General features: G+C 46.6%; 1 protein-coding gene across 5 annotated transcripts in view; it reads left to right on the top strand.

Annotated features, from left to right (window-relative positions):
- Positions 1-272: 272 nt before the first annotated feature.
- TMEM229B (transmembrane protein 229B) overlaps positions 273-16,277 on the top strand; it is a 38,854-nt gene continuing 22,849 nt past the window's right edge. For 2 of the 5 annotated variants that reach the window (XM_042943561.1, XM_042943567.1), the window contains exon 1: positions 610-717. The gene's annotated coding sequence lies outside the window, so the exon portion shown is untranslated. The other 3 variants (XM_042943563.1, XM_042943565.1, XM_042943564.1) reach the window with 3 other exon arrangements.

Genomic DNA, 16,277 nt, shown 5'->3' with positions numbered 1-16,277 from the left:
GACCTGCAGGATCCCCACAGGGGGTGTCGCACGCGCCGTCCCCACAACTCCTACAGGCTAGGAGGTGAGGGTCCCCAGTTAGTCCTCTCCGCCGGACTCCTGTGGACACCTCGGATGCAGGCGGGGTGGCAGGGGCCGGGAGGGCCGAGCAGCTCTGCACTGCAGCCACCTGCGCCACGGCCTCGGCCGATGGCGCGCTTCCAGGCGCCCAGGGTGCGGCCGACTCCTGGCTGCGGGAGGCGGCGGGGTCGGCGGGGCAGCGGACCCAGCGGGCTAACAGGCGAGCAAGGAGTTAAGCGGGGCCGGAGGCAGCGCGCCTGTCAGACGCGAGCATGTGCAGTTTGCACAGCATCCGTACTATGGGTGAGTGCCGCCGCCGCCGCCGCCGCCGCCGCCGGGGGCTCCGTTCGGCCCGGGCAGCGGCGGCTGCAGCCCCCCGGGCCCCGCGCCGCTACGGCGGGCGCCGGCATACAATGCGGGAGTAGGCGCGGCGCGGAAGGGCCGGCGGCGTGGGGGAGGCACCGCCGGCAACTCGACGCGGGGGGAGCCCGAGCTCCGGGCGTGGGGGCGGGGAGCGGCGGCGCAGGAGAGCGCCCCGAGTCCCGGCGCGGGAGGAGGAGCGGGAGCGAGCCCGGGAGACGGCGCTCCTGGCCGCACCTGCACCCGGCGGGCGGCCGGCCCTGCCCTGCCCTTGCCCGCAGCTTCGGCCCCGCACCGGTAGGTGCCCCCGAAGCCCGCGGAGAGGCCTTTCTGCCGCCCGTTGAGGTGGCCGCGCGGGGCTCCAGCGCCGAGTGCGGGGGGCCCGGGGATGGTGCGGTGATGGGAAGACCGGGCGACCGGGCTGGGGGTGCTGCCGGATCCTGCTTCCTCTTTGCTTTCGGTTTCGAAGCGTCTGCCCCGGCTCGAGAGCGAGCCGCAGATCGGAAGGTGCGCCCGGGCTTGGATTCCCTGCGGGGGATGGGCGCACAAGGGGGCGTGTTGGGGAAGGGGTGCACGTTGGCAACTTTCCCCGCCTGAAACAAAGGGGTATCGGGGATGTGCGAGGGGAAGGAGGCAGCCGGGGATGTCTGGCCCCGGAAGGTTGATATCCCCCTTCCTCCGGGAGGAGAGCACCTCCGAGGCCGCCTCGGGAGTGCAGAGGGGGCGCCAGTTTGAGTGGAAGCTAGGAAGCCAGGGCATAGGAGTGGGAAACACCGACCCTCCTGAATCTGAGGCTAAGGACTTTGCTGAAAGGGATGGAACCGTGCCTAGATAACCCTGCCGCCTCCTCCCGGGGGTGAATGGAAAAACTGGGTGATGGTGGACTGCACACCTAGGTGTCCTCCCTTCTCCGAGTCAGTGCCCTGGGGCCCCCAGCCCAGCCCCCTGGCCGCCAGCTCTCCGTTTGCCCTTTCTGATTTCCAGTCCTTGGTGGGAAATGCAGGATTGAGATGGGGACCATTACAGCCCTGTTCATGGCAAGGGCAGGGAGACATTGGCCTCTTTCCCAGGTGTCTTCTTTTCCCTCTTTCTGTGCCCAGTCAGAAGCTGACCCCCTTTCCTTCCTTCCTGGGACTTTTTCCGAGGTTTCCTCGGAGATATGTGTAGTTGCCTCAGGTACAGAGTTTAGGGTGGCAGGTTGTTCTGATACTGCTTCAAACCCTCCCTGGAGAGAGAGAACAGGGCCCCAGAGAGCCGTGCCAATGTAACCTTGGGGGCTCTGCTTGCCAATTCTCATGTGTTTTGAGCACCTACTAACAAATGGGCTGTTAACAATGGTCTTCAGACTTTGATCATCAGGAGGCCTGGGTTTCCCTCTTTGCTATAACCAGGAAGAGGGGTGAAGGTGAGGGCTGAATGGCTTCCCCTGAGGGTGGTATACTGTGTTTCTCTCTGTAGAACAAATGGGCCAGGATCCAGATCCCTGGTCCCTGACCTTGTGTCTCAAGGAATGAGGTGTCTCCAGCCCCATGCTGGTTTGCATATGACCACTGGCTTCCATGTGTGACAGGACTGCCCCTTGCCTTTCTTCCTCTTAGAAAGGACAGACCTTTGAGAGTCGAATTTTCCCCCTGGTTGCAAGGCAGTGCTACATCTGCTTGCCTGTGGAGACAGAAGGCACTGGGGGGTGGGGGTGAGGGTGGGGGCTGGACTGTTGGGTGACTCTTGCTTGCTCCTGTAAATGGGCTAATGATACAAGTATTTGGGTCAGGGTGGGCCGTGTTACTCTAGAGACGTGGAGGGGTGGGCTGGGATGAGGTTTGGCCTTCCACCCCAAGGCTTGGTATTTGGGGAGAGAGATGGGTAACTGGGAGACAACAGGTCCTTGGAGGCCAGATGACGAGCTGATTTAGTGTTGACTTTGGCCACTCAAAGGCACTGGAGTAAGGGAGGTTGCAAGACCAGTAAGGGGTAGCAGGAGAAAATGAAGTCCTCTGAACCATAGATCTGTGGCCCTGGAAGTTATGGCTGAAGTCAGGTACAGGTGCTAGACCAGAGAACACCACCGGCCCACTTGTAGGGACCTTTCTTCTCTAAATGGGCAGGGTTGATTATTGCTTAGCCCCCTACTGGGTTTATCCCAAGCTATTTGTTCAGAGCTGAGAGTAATGATATGGAGGCCTGACCTCCCCACCCCCAGTGGTGAGAGAAGGGCTTTTCCATGGTGTTCCTCAGATGTACTGACAGTAAGATGGGAAAATGATACTCCCCTGACTCCCTCTCTTAAGGCGATGAGGTATGAAGTTTTACAATTTGTAAAGTGATTTAAGAGCCTTGGGTCCTTGAAAGATGCTAAATGAATTAGGGAAACTTATACTGTGTTTATTTCATTTGTATCAGACTTATATATTATTTCTAAAGGGAAAGGTGTTATTTTGCAGGAAAGGGCTAAATTACAGCTTTTGTGATGGACAAAGCTCAGCGTTGGTTTTAAAAGTGTAGTTTTTAATCAGAAGCACACAGGCCGCAAGTGTTTTTCTGTCTGTCTCTGCTTTCCAGGTATCTTCGAGCTCCTTCCTAGTAGGATTTTTCCTGGTTAGACAGTGTCTAGCCTGGACGTCAGTGGAAGTCCCCTTCTAAGCTCTGAGAAGGATCTCCAATGATGTTGGGGACTCTGATGTTATAAGTTGAGACCTGGGTACGGGCGGTAAGGCGAAGCCGTTTGGTCTTATCAGAGACCGTATCAGATCTGGCTGTCCTCGAGGGAAGGGAAATCTAACCCTTGCACAGCCTGGCCATTTTCAAATTTATATCCCTTTACTTTCCTCCTAGCTCCTCCCCTCACTCCCAATTTATAGATAAGGGCGGTTTGGGTTTTCTTTTTCTTTTCTTTCTTTCTGTTTTTTTTCTTTCATTGCAAGCACATTCCTTTTAAGGTGTGGTGATTTCTGACTTGGCAAACTCTCAGCTCCCTTTGTGGTAACACCTGGCTAAGGAGGGAACGTCAGAAGGGATTCTGCTGTTCCGAACAGGAAGAAATACAGCCTTTCTGGCCAGGCCTTCTCCACCACCACCTCTCAGAAACCAGAGACGTTGTATTTTAAAAGTAAAGTGGGAGTGGATTTCTGGGAAAGGGCTAGGAGGCAACACTTTTGGTTATGGTTTCCCTTGAGGAAAACTGAGTCACACTGAGAGCACAGTGGCTGTGTGTGAATGTCTGTGTTGGGCGAGTTTTCCTTTCCTGGGATCTAATGGTGTTTTAGGCTCAGGTACTAGAGGAGACCCTAATTACTTTATATTTTTTCATTATGAGATGAAGATGAAGTTTGGGTGCCCATGTGTTTGGTTTTAGATGTGCATGTGCTTCAGACTTTGCACTGTGGGATGCTCCATGCTGCTGTGATTTAAGGAAAAGGAAGTGGCTTTTACCCCTGCAACTCACATCCATAGATAGAGCTGAAGCTGAATAAGTAATATCTCATCCCGAGATGAAAAGGAGGGCCTGCTCCCTTCCCTGTGCTCACACCCCTCCTGCAGGTGTGGGCTCCCACTCTCCTCCACCCTAAGGCTGTCCTCAATGTTCATTTTAACATCAATCCTCCTATATATAAATTTCGTGGGGTTGAGGTCACAGAGTGGTATTGGTCCCCTGCTCCTTCAAAGGATGGCTCTGAAAGGTAGCTCTCTACCCTCCTCTGATGTTGGTGCTTCTATCTTTGGGGTCAGTCACAGTCCTGTCTGGCAATCTGAGGAGTAACCAAAGCTATTGCCAATTTCTGAACATCCAGCTCCCCATTATCCTTTACTCTGCTGGCTCCCCAACAGAGGGTTTGATATCCTTTCCGGGCTCTTGGCTCTAGTGTGACTGGTACTGTAGAAGCGACAGCATCCTTGAAATTAGGGCCAACAGTCTACATGGACAAGACTTAGGTCTCAGAATGCTCCTTCCTGCTGCTCCATCCTTTAGAAGTACAACAGTTTAAAAAAATAAGACTCGCATTGTCAAATCCTAACCTAATGTAGGGAGATCTAATAGATCAGGAGGCATAATCTGAGAGCACTTGCTGCCATTCCTTTCTACTTTGGGAGCCCCGCATTCAGAACACACTGGATTAGCCATTTCTGACTGCTTCCGCAGTTGGACTTGAATGGTGAATGCTTTCTAGCTGGTTTGTTCATTCATTGTTTCTTTTCAGTTTTTAAGAGGCAACCCGTCACATGAGTTTCTGGAATGGTCTGTTTCCATCAGAAAGGTCACTCGCCCTGAATTTTCATAAGGCCTTGATACCAGCCCTGAGGATCTAGGGATGCCAGCCAAGAAGGAGATTGAAGAGCCACAAAGAGAGGATTCTTTTCTGGACTTCTGAAGGGTGATTCATGCTTCAAGATAAAATGTGCTTCCTGGGCTCCACGGTTTCAGTGCTTGCACGGTCAATGGAGGGACAGGCCCTGGTGCAGCAAGAAGCCCACCTTAGAGACAATAATCGCTGTTCTTTGGAGCAATGGCAGGGACCTATTTTTAGCCTATTGTCGACCCCTATCTTCTTTTTCTATAGCTTGCCTTGGCCAGACCCCATTCTAGTCTGTAGGTTCCCCCTCCCTCTCATTCCCAAAGAGGCCTTTCCAAAGCCAGGGGTAAGGTATCCAGGGCATCGGTCTTACTTTCAACTACCCTCTTAAACATGGACGAGCAATATTGTCGGCACTGGGTAACACCAGGAGCAGCTTCAGATTTTTGTGTTGTAATTGTGTTTTTACCTGTTACAAACAAGGAGATGGCTTTCTTATGCTGACCTATAGATGCCTTGAGGCTTTCATAGAGCCTGATCCGTTTTCTAGCACATGGTGAGTGCTTGTTAAATCATCAGCTGTGGTACTTGGATGTGATCAGATACTCAGATTTCTAGGTCATTGGGCAATGATGTCGTTTGTGCAGGAGCTGATGATTGGCAAAGGCTTCCAGAATCAGGGAATTTTGGATCCCTCCCTGGCTCACTTGTGTGAGCTTGGACAGCCAATTGCAGCCCTTTGAGCCTTAATTCCACAAATGGAGCTTCAGCTGGCTTCAGTGGTCACAAGAACGATAACAGTGTCAGCCACCATACTTACTATATGCCAGGCCTTGGGCTAAGCACTTGACATAAGTTCTGTTTTTCTCACAGCATTGAGATAGCTACTATTAATTATCTTCATTTTACAGCTGGAAAAACTGTGGCTCTGAAAGATAAAGTGATTGCACGTGTCACACAGCTAACAAGTGTCCAAACTGGGATCTGAACTGAGATCAGTCTGATTCTATTGCGTTCTATAACTTTGGATCAAAGGATGGAACAAATGTTGAGGAGAAGGTGAATGTGGAGATAGTGTTAGACATAAGAAGGAGAGCTGATGTGGAGTAAACACAGCTAGTTAAAAGGAGATGGAAGTAGATTCTTATTTGAAAAACAACATCCCAGTGAATGTTCAGGAAGGAGAGAGATGTTGGTACCCTGCACTGAGGAAGTAGACCAGATGGCCTGGGAGTTACTATAAGGGGAACAGACTTTCTGCTTGGCATAAGAATATATCTCATAAACCCCATTTCATTTTGATGCCAAAATTGTTCTCTCGCTTAACAGACTCTCTGGGCAGCATTTTCTGTCACCCTACTGCCACTAGTCATAATAGCGTACCTTTGCAGATGCTCGACTCCAGATCGCATCCTCCAACCTGGTTTCTGGACCTTCCTCTGCTCATCATTATAGTCCAGCTGTGGAGACCTGATTATGACTCTGAGGTCCCAGGTATACTCTTCAAAGCGTACCAAGCATTGGACTATCCTGTTCTTCCGAGAAAGTATTTGTGGCCACTGATTACTCCTTTCAAAGTGACCAGCTAGTTCATTGAGGTGGTTCTCCTCATTTTCATCCTTGTTTGTTCTAGGCAAGTTAATTTTTTTAAGTTTATGTATTTATTTTTGAAAAAGAGAGAGAGAGTTGGGGAGGGGTGGAGAGAGAGGGAAGAAAGAGAATCCCAAGCATGCGCCACACGGTCAGCGTGGAGCCCAGTGCAGCGCTTGATCTCACAAACCGTGAGATCATGACCTGAGCCAAAATCAAAAGTCAGATGCTTAACTGATTGAGCCACCCAGGCAGCACCCCCCTCCCCCCCTCCCGCCCATGCAAGTTAATTCAAACTCTTCTATCATTTTGAGGTGTTTGTGGAAGAGGAATGAAGGTTGAGATGGTGGCCCATGGAGGTAAGCTTACCTCTCTTTGAAAGTTAGCATGATGGTGTATAATGGAGCATGATGCTAGGGTCCAGGCATTTGGGTTCTCTCAGCTCAGTGACTCTGGGCACATGGTGTGAGTGCTTTGGCTTTTAGTTTCCTTATATGTAAAGTGAGAATGTTGGAAGAGAGATTCTATAATATATCCTCCAGCAATAAAGCTGGCTGATCCAGTAGAGTCTGGATAATTTGGTCCTTTCTTCAGAAATAACTTAGCTGGTCTGGAATTGTAGGAAGTCAGAGCTGGGAGAACAGAGGTGGAGTTGAAGGAGAAAGAAGCCAACTTGGAAATTAAGGGACAAAGTCAGTGCAGGAGCATGTCCCGTCTTGTAAAGCAGGACGGGTCAGGTCATTGCTCCTTTGACCATTTAAGTCAGGCAGCTGAGAGGTGGCATCTTTTCACCCTGTATACACCATCCCCTCAACTGAGGGGAGCATCCCTTTTATCTTGTCTTAAAACTTAAACTTCACACTCCCCTCATCCTCCAATTGTTCCCAAGTGAAGGCAGCAGGGAAGCTGTGTATTGGTGTATGTTTCACATTCTGCACTTGGATTTGGCAGACTCCAGGGCCTGTTTCAACCCAGGATCCCCACTAAGCCTCCAGGACCTGGGGACTTTGGCTGATGCTTTCCAGGTGACTCAGTGTTAGTGAGAACATGCTTCCTTTTGCTGCCTTCACTCTGCCTGGAAGCCCAGCTTAGGAACTCAGGGAGTCACAGCTTTTTTCTTCATGGAATTGGGCCATCTTGATTTCCCATTGAACAATGCCATTTGTCCAAGGATCCTTGGATTCTGCTATCCATTGGTACAACATCTATTTTCATTTAATCGTATTCAAGGTTGAGGAGCAAATGAGTTCCCACTGAACCTACCAAACCAATGGTAGGTTCTGCCTCTGCCTGCCTTGCTTTCCCCCTTAACTCCTTACTGCCCTTATACCAGTTATTTCCAGTGCTGGTTACCATACCACTGGGAATGTGAGAGATGTTAGAAACTAATTAGAAACTGATGTTTCAGTTGATATAGGGACAAAACATTTCATTTTAATAGCTATGTTTCTAATGAGTGTAAAGAAACAAGACTCATCGGGGGTGTACTTACAAAGTGACTTTATTTTGTCTTCCACTGTCCTTTTATGCTTATTCAGTGGGATTCATTCTTTCCCGGCCTTGGGATGAAAACTCAGTCAGACCCCATAACTTTTTGGGTCATTCTTGGGCAGTAGAAGGTCCTGTGGTCACTTTAAGTCACAAAACGTAGTCTCAGATCAGTAGTTCATACGTCCAGTCCTTTGTCACTGGATTGGGAGGGACAGGAAAGGGCTCACTTGGCCAGGCCTGTGGTCTGCTGGCTTCCAGCTTCCTGGGCAGAGCAGGTATGTAGTGCTGATTCTCCTTTATGGCCACATTCATGGGTTTCTCAGAGATTCCTCCCCCACCACTTGCTAGGATCAGTCACTTCCAGTTGTCTTGAAAAGAGCAAATTTTCCTTTCTATTCTAGATGATTGTTCTTTCCTCAGCTCCTAAAACCCAGTGATTTGCCTCCAGCCTCTTCCAGCTAAGGTCCTGCAGTCTGTCCACCTGGCCCTCTTGGACAAGACCTGCTCTGGTCTCGTGCCAGCCTTCTCTTGCATGTGGCCCCATTAGCCAGAAGAAGCAATCGTGTGGCCTTTGGTGCAGTGAAGCTGGGAATGCAGGCTGAACCCCCAGCTCAGCCGTCTGCCTTCGCTCCTCTGATAGCAAATGGCCAGTCTGTGTCTCTCACCTTCTGTGCCTCAGGTGGTGATCAGATGCTGGTCCTGTGCCAGGTAGATGCCCTCCTAGTTGCAGGGTCAGACATCAAGCTTCCTGAGCCGTCCTGTTGAAGCCCCTCTCACGGGCTTGGAAGTGTCAGACCTGCTATCCTCAGTGCCTTAATTAGGACTTCAGATTCAACCTCCTGATATATGTGTGTCATCAAAACCATAACTGTCATGAGAAGCCCGTGACTTCATGGCTACTATTGCTCAGGATACAGCTGCGGTACATATTAAACTAAAAATTTAACTTAAATAAAAATAGTTAACAACAGCTAACACTTAACTGAGTACTCCTAATGCAGGGTACTGTTTTCAGTACCATAAACGTGCTCTTTCATTTAACCCTCATGGGAGAGACACTTATATTATTTCTATCCTACAAATGAGTAAACTGAACAAAGAGAGGTCTAACAGTTTGTCCAAGGTCACACAGTTGGCATCAGAGCCAGGATTCAGATGGAAAGAATCTGAGCCCAGAGCATGCTCTTTTAAACCACTCTACTCTGTCTGCCCACAAGGGTGGTGGGCAGTCATGGCAAGTCATGAGGTGGAAAGCAAACGGTTGGATGCCTTAGGGGCATCAGCGTAGATTCTTCATTCCGGCATTCAAGGTCTCCATGCACTGCCTTTCCCTTTCCCTTTCCCAATAGCTCCTTCTATGCCCTTTACAGGAGGCTCATACTCTTGCATGGCTACCCTGCCCATATATTGTTTCCCTGCCCAGAGGGCCCTCTGCTTTTCTGCCTCCCCAAATCAAAGTCCTTTTTCAAAGTCAGACCTCATCTTTGCTGCAAAGGTATATTTGACCCAAACCACTTCAGCTGGGATCTTTTACTCCTCTTGGAATTTCATCACTAAATCGGCAGTTTATTATGTGCTTTTCGGCAAAGAGCAGTGGAGGGCAGTTAGCAAACCCAGATTCTGATCTGTGCCATGAAATGCCTGTTGCTAACTTTGCTAACTTATGCGAGACCTGAGACCTCTCTGAACCTTGGTTTCAACATTTTTTTTCTCCAAGTTTTTGTTTAAATTCCACTTAGTTAACATACGGTGAAACATTAGTTTTGGGTGTGGAATTTATTTTTTTATTATTTTTTAATTTTATTTTTTATTTTTTAAAAAATTTACATCCAAATTAGTTAGCATATAGTGCAACAGTGATTTCAGGAGTAGATTCCTTAATGCCCCTTACCCATTTAGCCCATCCCCTCTCCCACAACCCCTCCAGTAACCCTCAGTTTGTTCTCCATATTTATGAATCTCTTCTGAAGTGTGGAATTTAGTGACTCATCATTTAATACAACACCCAGTGCTCATCACAGGTGCTCTCCTTAGTGCCCATCACTCATTTAACCCATCCCCCCTCCCACCCACTAATGGTTTCGACATTTTTAAACTGTGGGTGTGGATTAACTCCCTTCAGTTTTCAGTGTATCCTGATTTATGTTTACCTTCTTGTCCCCACTAATCTTTCAAGCTCTTGAGGGCTGGAACTGTGTCTTGTATGTCTTTTTACCTCCCAGGATTCTGCCCAGGGTTTTACACACAAAATGGATTTACTATCAGTTGGTTGACTGATGGGAAATGCTGCTGTTAAGTCTGCTCTGAGTTTGACTGACTTTTAGAAATCACCTTCTTCTGTGTGATCACCAGTGAGGACTTTGCAGTGTTCTATTCTGCACAAGTTTTAACAAAAGGTTGGGTCCAATCTGCTGCCTTTTATCTTTGAGAGACCTAATGTAATGCCATTAAGGCCCACACTCCTTTATCTGAAGTTTGAAAATCCAAAACATTCAAAAACCAAAAACTTTTCTTTAACTCCTGTAATGGCAAAACCTGATCTGACTTATCTGCTGTGCAGAGTGTGACTATTCATAGATGTGGCCACAAAAATGTTTATGTGTTTACTTGAGGGTGCTGCCCCAGACCCTGCTGTGGGGATTACGTAACGCATGGGTTGTGTCCTACGCTACTTCTTAGAAAATCTAAAAGATGCTGAATTCTGAATTTGGAAAATGGATTGTAATGCTGTTTGGTGTTAGTCCACAGAGGTGCTATTGGCATTCTGGGTGGGACTGGCCTTTGTTATGCAAGACTCTTCTGACATCAGAGAACCTCACATTACCTTTGCCTCTGGCCTTGCCCTAATCCCAGCCCTGATTCCAACATGACAGCCAGTGCCTTTGTTTACCAATTTGATTTTTTAAAAATATTGCATTATGAGATCATTCATCTTGATTTGTAAGTGTTGTTGGCACCACATTGAAGTTTGTGTCTGAGGCAAGGGCCTTTCTTGCCTCACTTGCCTCACTTAGACACCCTGCATGACTCCTGAACCAAGAATGCTTTCCTCTTCCCACCTCCCTGACTCTGGCATGAACTGGTTTGTCCTCAAAGTGGGAGCTACCTACTGGGCGTTTGCAGCTCATTTCAACATCTGATGCCCTGTCGGCTGAATCAGCTCTCAGAGACCCTTGTAAACTGGTTCCTGAATGCACTTCCTACATCTGGATGTTTCTTTGGAGTCCAAGTGAGCCTGGTCCCTCTACTTCCTTCTAGGAAGTGATACACCTTCTCATGTGAGAGTCAAAATGCTTGTAAATCCCTACATCTGCTTTGACCTGACATTAAAAAAAAAAAAAAAAAAAAAAAAAAATATATATATATATATATATATATATATATATATATATTCCTGTGCCATTCTATATATGGCACATACTATATATATATATATATATATATATATATATATATATATATATATATATATTTTTTTTTTTTTTTTTTTTATATATAAAGAAGATATTTGTATATATAAAGAAGATATTCCCCAGACCAAGCCTGGCACCTATTTCTTTGACTTCTTCTAAATACATCTTTGCCTCCAGACATTAAACCATTTATCATTTCCCTGGCCCCTATGGATGACTTGTGGTCTTTTACCTATTGTCACTATGCTGGAAAATGCTGAGATATAGTATAATTTAAATTAAATATGGAGATGAAATTTCCCAAAGGTGCCCAATTGAATACTTTTCTTCTTATGCCCCATCAGTTGACCACATTGTCTATATACCCATCATTCAGGATCCTCATGTCAATATCTGACATTGCTCCCACCACACACACACACACACACACACACACACACACAGAGCCTCCCTCCCCAGGTGCCCTGTCATAGCTGGGTGTGGTCACCTTTAACACAGCCAGACAGCTGACCCAGTCTTTTTAAGACTGTGGGATTGAGTTTCTTCTGTGGGATTTATCTTTTGAAGCCACCCTAATTCTGTTTCCTCCTTGATTCCCCTTGGCACTATAGTTTCTCTTGCTTCTAAGGGCACATGATCTGGAATGGTGCCCCCTTTTTATCTAGCAAATATTTATAATGCCTTCTGATCACCCTAAATAAAATTCCTAAATAATATGACCCACATATATACATGTTTTTTAAACAAATCAATATAATGCCCTAACTGTAATATAACAGAGAAATAAAGGAAAAGTTAGTTATAATACAGTGTCATGTATTCTAGTACGTACTAGACAGAAAACAGAAGGAAGAAGTCAGATGCTTGAACCTGTGCAGAGAATCACTGAGAATGTAACTGCCACAAATACCCACAGGATCCAGGTGTGTTGTGTGGGTGACTCAGATACCAGGAGAGGTGCTGCTGAGGTTGACGTGATTTTCCCAGATGGTCAACTGCTCTTGGTGACATTTCAAAGAATACAAAGTATAGTATCCCCTCTAACTGCACTGTGATGGCACTCCCAGACAATTCAGTATATGTTAAAACCATGCAAAAAAGTCACCTGTCAGTCCTGCTTTCTTAATAGCTCTTGAGTCTTAACTAATTTGAGTTGGCTGCTTGACCCTTGTTGGCATTCAGGATTGCAATCTCTACTTACTGTTTGGGCTGGAATAAGACCTTTAGAGGCCCTTAGCACTCATGGGCTTATGGTCCTATAAATAATTACACATAAATTAGTATAGAGTCATCATATAGAATCATGTTTTTAGAAACAGCAAAATCTATTGGTGCACCAAAGTCACAATAACTTCTCTTTGACTCTCTCGTTTTCTGTCCTTTCAAATAGTTTTCTTCACCGCCCCATCATGGCTGGCACCCTAAGCACGTGTGTACAGGCCACTTGGGCAATTCAGGGCCATGTAGAATGGCAGCTTCCTGTGGCCGGGGTTGGGCCTTTACCTCTGTGGCCTTTGCCTGCCCCTGGTGGCACAACACAGATCCTGAGTGATTGTTTAATGAATGTGTGAATGAATGCATAAATAATGAGATGAACTTGAAGGGGCTCATTTAAGTAAAAAGCACTGTAAGAGTGTAATTTACTATTATTACTAGTTTTCTGGTGTTTGGTGTTGGTAGAATTTCCAAGATTGTATATTTCCAATGTTTTAAAAACTACTGGCCCCACTCTGGTGTTTCAGCTTTCATACTCCAACCTACATAGCATTGAGGAGTCTGCCCATAAAAGATGCATATCAGATCATATTAATTTCTGAATTAATAAATGAATTTGTACAATGTGATGGTTTGCTTGATTCCCTGTAGCCTGCAGTGAGCCTGCTTAAAAAGACTGGGTCAGCTGTCTGGCTGTGTTAAAGGTGACCACACCCAGCTATGACAGGGCACCTGGGGAGGGAGGCTCTGTGTGTGTGTGTGTGTGTGTGTGTGTGTGTGTGTGGTGGGAGCAAAGTCTACTCTGGAGTCCAGTGGTGGTGATGGTGGTGGGGTGTGGGAAATGGGACATGCACCCCAGAAAGCCTGCATGAGATCTCCAAAGGGAGGAATATGGCCTAAGGGCCTAAGGTCAGGCAGTCTGAATAGGACTAGCTACAAAATTTGGTGGTGATGGGGCAGGGGAATGAAATATCGTGAAACACCTAGAAGGCTGTGATTTAACAAATACAACCTGACTCATTATGGTGGGCTTGTGGACAGAAGTGATGTCAAAACATCTCCAGAAAAGGGGCGCCTGGGTGGCTCAGTCGGTTGAGCGTCCGACTTCGGCTCAGGTCACGATCTCGCGCTCCGTGAGTTCGAGCCCCGCGTCAGGCTCTGTGCTGAGTGCTCAGAGCCTGGAGCCTGTTTCAGATTCTGTGTCTCCCTCTCTCTCTGACCCTCCCCCGTTCATTCTCTGTTTCTCTCTGTCTCAAAAATAAATAAACGTTAAAAAAAATAATAAAAAAAAAATCTCCAGAAAATATTAACCATATGTAATAAAAATAGACCCAAAAGGTTATATTTGTGCCCAGTGCAGACATGTGATGACCGATGTTCTCCCTGGATTTACTCTCTATGTCTGCTCCACTCCTACCCCACACCCTGTCTAGTGGAAGGGGCTCTTTTGTTGTTTTTTTCTCCAAGCTCTTTATTTGGAAGTAATTTCAAAGCCACAGAAAAGTTGCCAGAATAGTACAAAACACCCATATACTCTATCCAGATTCACTTTTTTAAACATTTGCCTCATTTTTTTTTTTTTATCATTTATGTTCCTTCTCTCTCTAAATTTTTTTTTTTTGGAATTTAAGATTAAGTTGCCTACATGAGGGCCCTTTATTTGTAAACATTTCAGTGTGGGTTTTCTAAGAATAAAGATATTGTTTTATATAACCTTCAGCAAATTGAACATTGATACAATACTTTATCTAATCTGCTGGCAGTATTCCAGTTTTGTCAACTGACCCAACAATGTCCTTTATAGCATTTCCCCCTCTTCAGTACAGGGTCTACTCTGGAATCTCATATTGCATTTAGTCCCCTTGCCTCTAGAATAGTTCTTTAGTCTTTCTTTGTCTTTCATGACATTGACTTCAAAAAAATTTTTTTAAGTTTATTTATTTTTGAGAGAGAGGGAGAGAGAGAATCCCAAGCAGGCCCCGTGCTGTCAGTGCAGAGCCCAATGCAGGGCTCAAACTCACGAACTGTGAGATCATGACATGAGCCAAAATCAAGAGTTGGATGCTTAACCGACTGAGCCAACCAGGCGCCCCCATGACATTGACATTTTTGAAGAATATAGTTTGCCTCTTCTACTCCCACCAGGAAGAGCAATTCATTCATCATTCACTCAACTGACATGTAAGCATGTTCTTGTGAAAGCTTCTCAGGTTTTCTTGGGCACAGGGGGATATAAAAAGAAGGCTCATGCCTCTTGGTGTCTTTAAGAATCCTGCAGTAGAGTTGGGAGAACAGACTTGGACTCACTGAAAGGTAAAGGGCAGATAAGTTGTCAGCACTATGACCCCATAGGGCAGCTCAACCAGACCTGTCCCATGACCCTGGAGAATTAGGTGCCCTTAGGAGTTTGGGTTGAGGGGGATTCAGGGACCTTTTGTTAATGCAAGTAATCTTTGAGTGGGCCTTGAAGAATAGGCAAATATGGGTAAATGGGGAGGAGAGATAAAGGCACTCTGGGAGGGCAGCTATGTGCACAAGGACCGGGAGTTTGGGGGTGTGGATTGTGTGACTGGGGAGCAGTGAATCATGGGTCGGCCTGGATAGGGCCAAGGGTTGATATGGGGGGCAGGGTCTACCAAATCTTACTGAGCGCCCACGTCACGCCAGACATTTTAAAAAGTAACTTTTCCAGTACTCAAAGGCATATGTATTCAGTATAGGAAGTTTAGAAAAATAGAAATGCATAAAGAAAAATTTTAATGAGGTTACTCTATTCTTTCATCCCCAGATAACGGGTTAGCCATGGTGTATTTCCTTCACTTGTAAGATCTTTATCATTCTTCTGGTGTCAGTCTTATTTTGGTTCATGGATTCAGTAGCCCTTCCCATCCCTCAGGGGATATTCATTGTGCTTTTAAAAATGTTTCATTCTGTCAACTTTATTTTGCTTTCTTTATAACTTCTGTTCTGAAATTTGGTGCTTTTCTGGCAGTTTTGGTTTCTGTCAAACGTTTGGTGAGTCTTTGTTATGTGTTCCTCTCTTTGTATTGTGAGATTTTTCAGTCACCACTCTGTGAACCCTAGTTCCATGCCAATCACTGGTTGTGAACAGGGGGTGGGATGTGTCTGCTAGGGACTGGTGTCTAGGTGTCCTTTGCCCCCCTGCCCCAAGTTCCAGGACACAAACATGGGTGGAGAGGTGGGATAGGGGCCCAGCTGCTCCAAATCCAATCACCCATCACTCAGGGCTTCTCATGAGCCCCCAGTGTGCTGGCTCCAAACTTGGAGCCCCCAGAGCTGCTCCTCTGACTGAGCACAAAACCCTTCACCTCACCTGCTTGGGTTCAGATCCTAACCCAGCACTTATTAGTACCATGACTTTGAGAAAGCTGTGTAACTCTGAGTCTTATTCATAAAGTGAGGATGATAGTAGTTTGTATCTCAAAGGATTATTGTGAATATTAAATGAAATAATACAAAGTTCTAAGAATAGTGTCTGTCATATTTATATGCTGTGTGAGTGTCAGTTACTATTAATATTGTTATTTTTTTCATGGTTTTATTTTTGGGGGTTGTGGTTTCTTCATCAGTTTATTCCCATTTGCCTTCCATCTTCAGGGACCCCATATCACTCCTTGTTTTCTGGTGCTGCAATGGATTTACTCTTCCTAGAAAATGTCTCTTCTGCCATTTTCTGGGGCCTTGGGGGTGGCAGGTATATTCCCCTGGTCCTGCCATAGTGATATAGTCATGCACTTCCTTCAAGTCTTTCTTCTCTGAATATGTGTGGGTGTTACTTTTTATCTGTAACACATATGTTGGGGCATCCAGGCCTCAGCCAGGACTCATCACCAGGTCT

Source organism: Panthera leo, chromosome B3, assembly GCF_018350215.1.
Source record: "Panthera leo isolate Ple1 chromosome B3, P.leo_Ple1_pat1.1, whole genome shotgun sequence".
NCBI lineage: Eukaryota > Metazoa > Chordata > Mammalia > Carnivora > Felidae > Panthera > Panthera leo.
The sequence above is the reverse complement of the archived record's forward strand: the minus strand, read 5'-3'. Positions and strand labels throughout refer to the sequence as shown.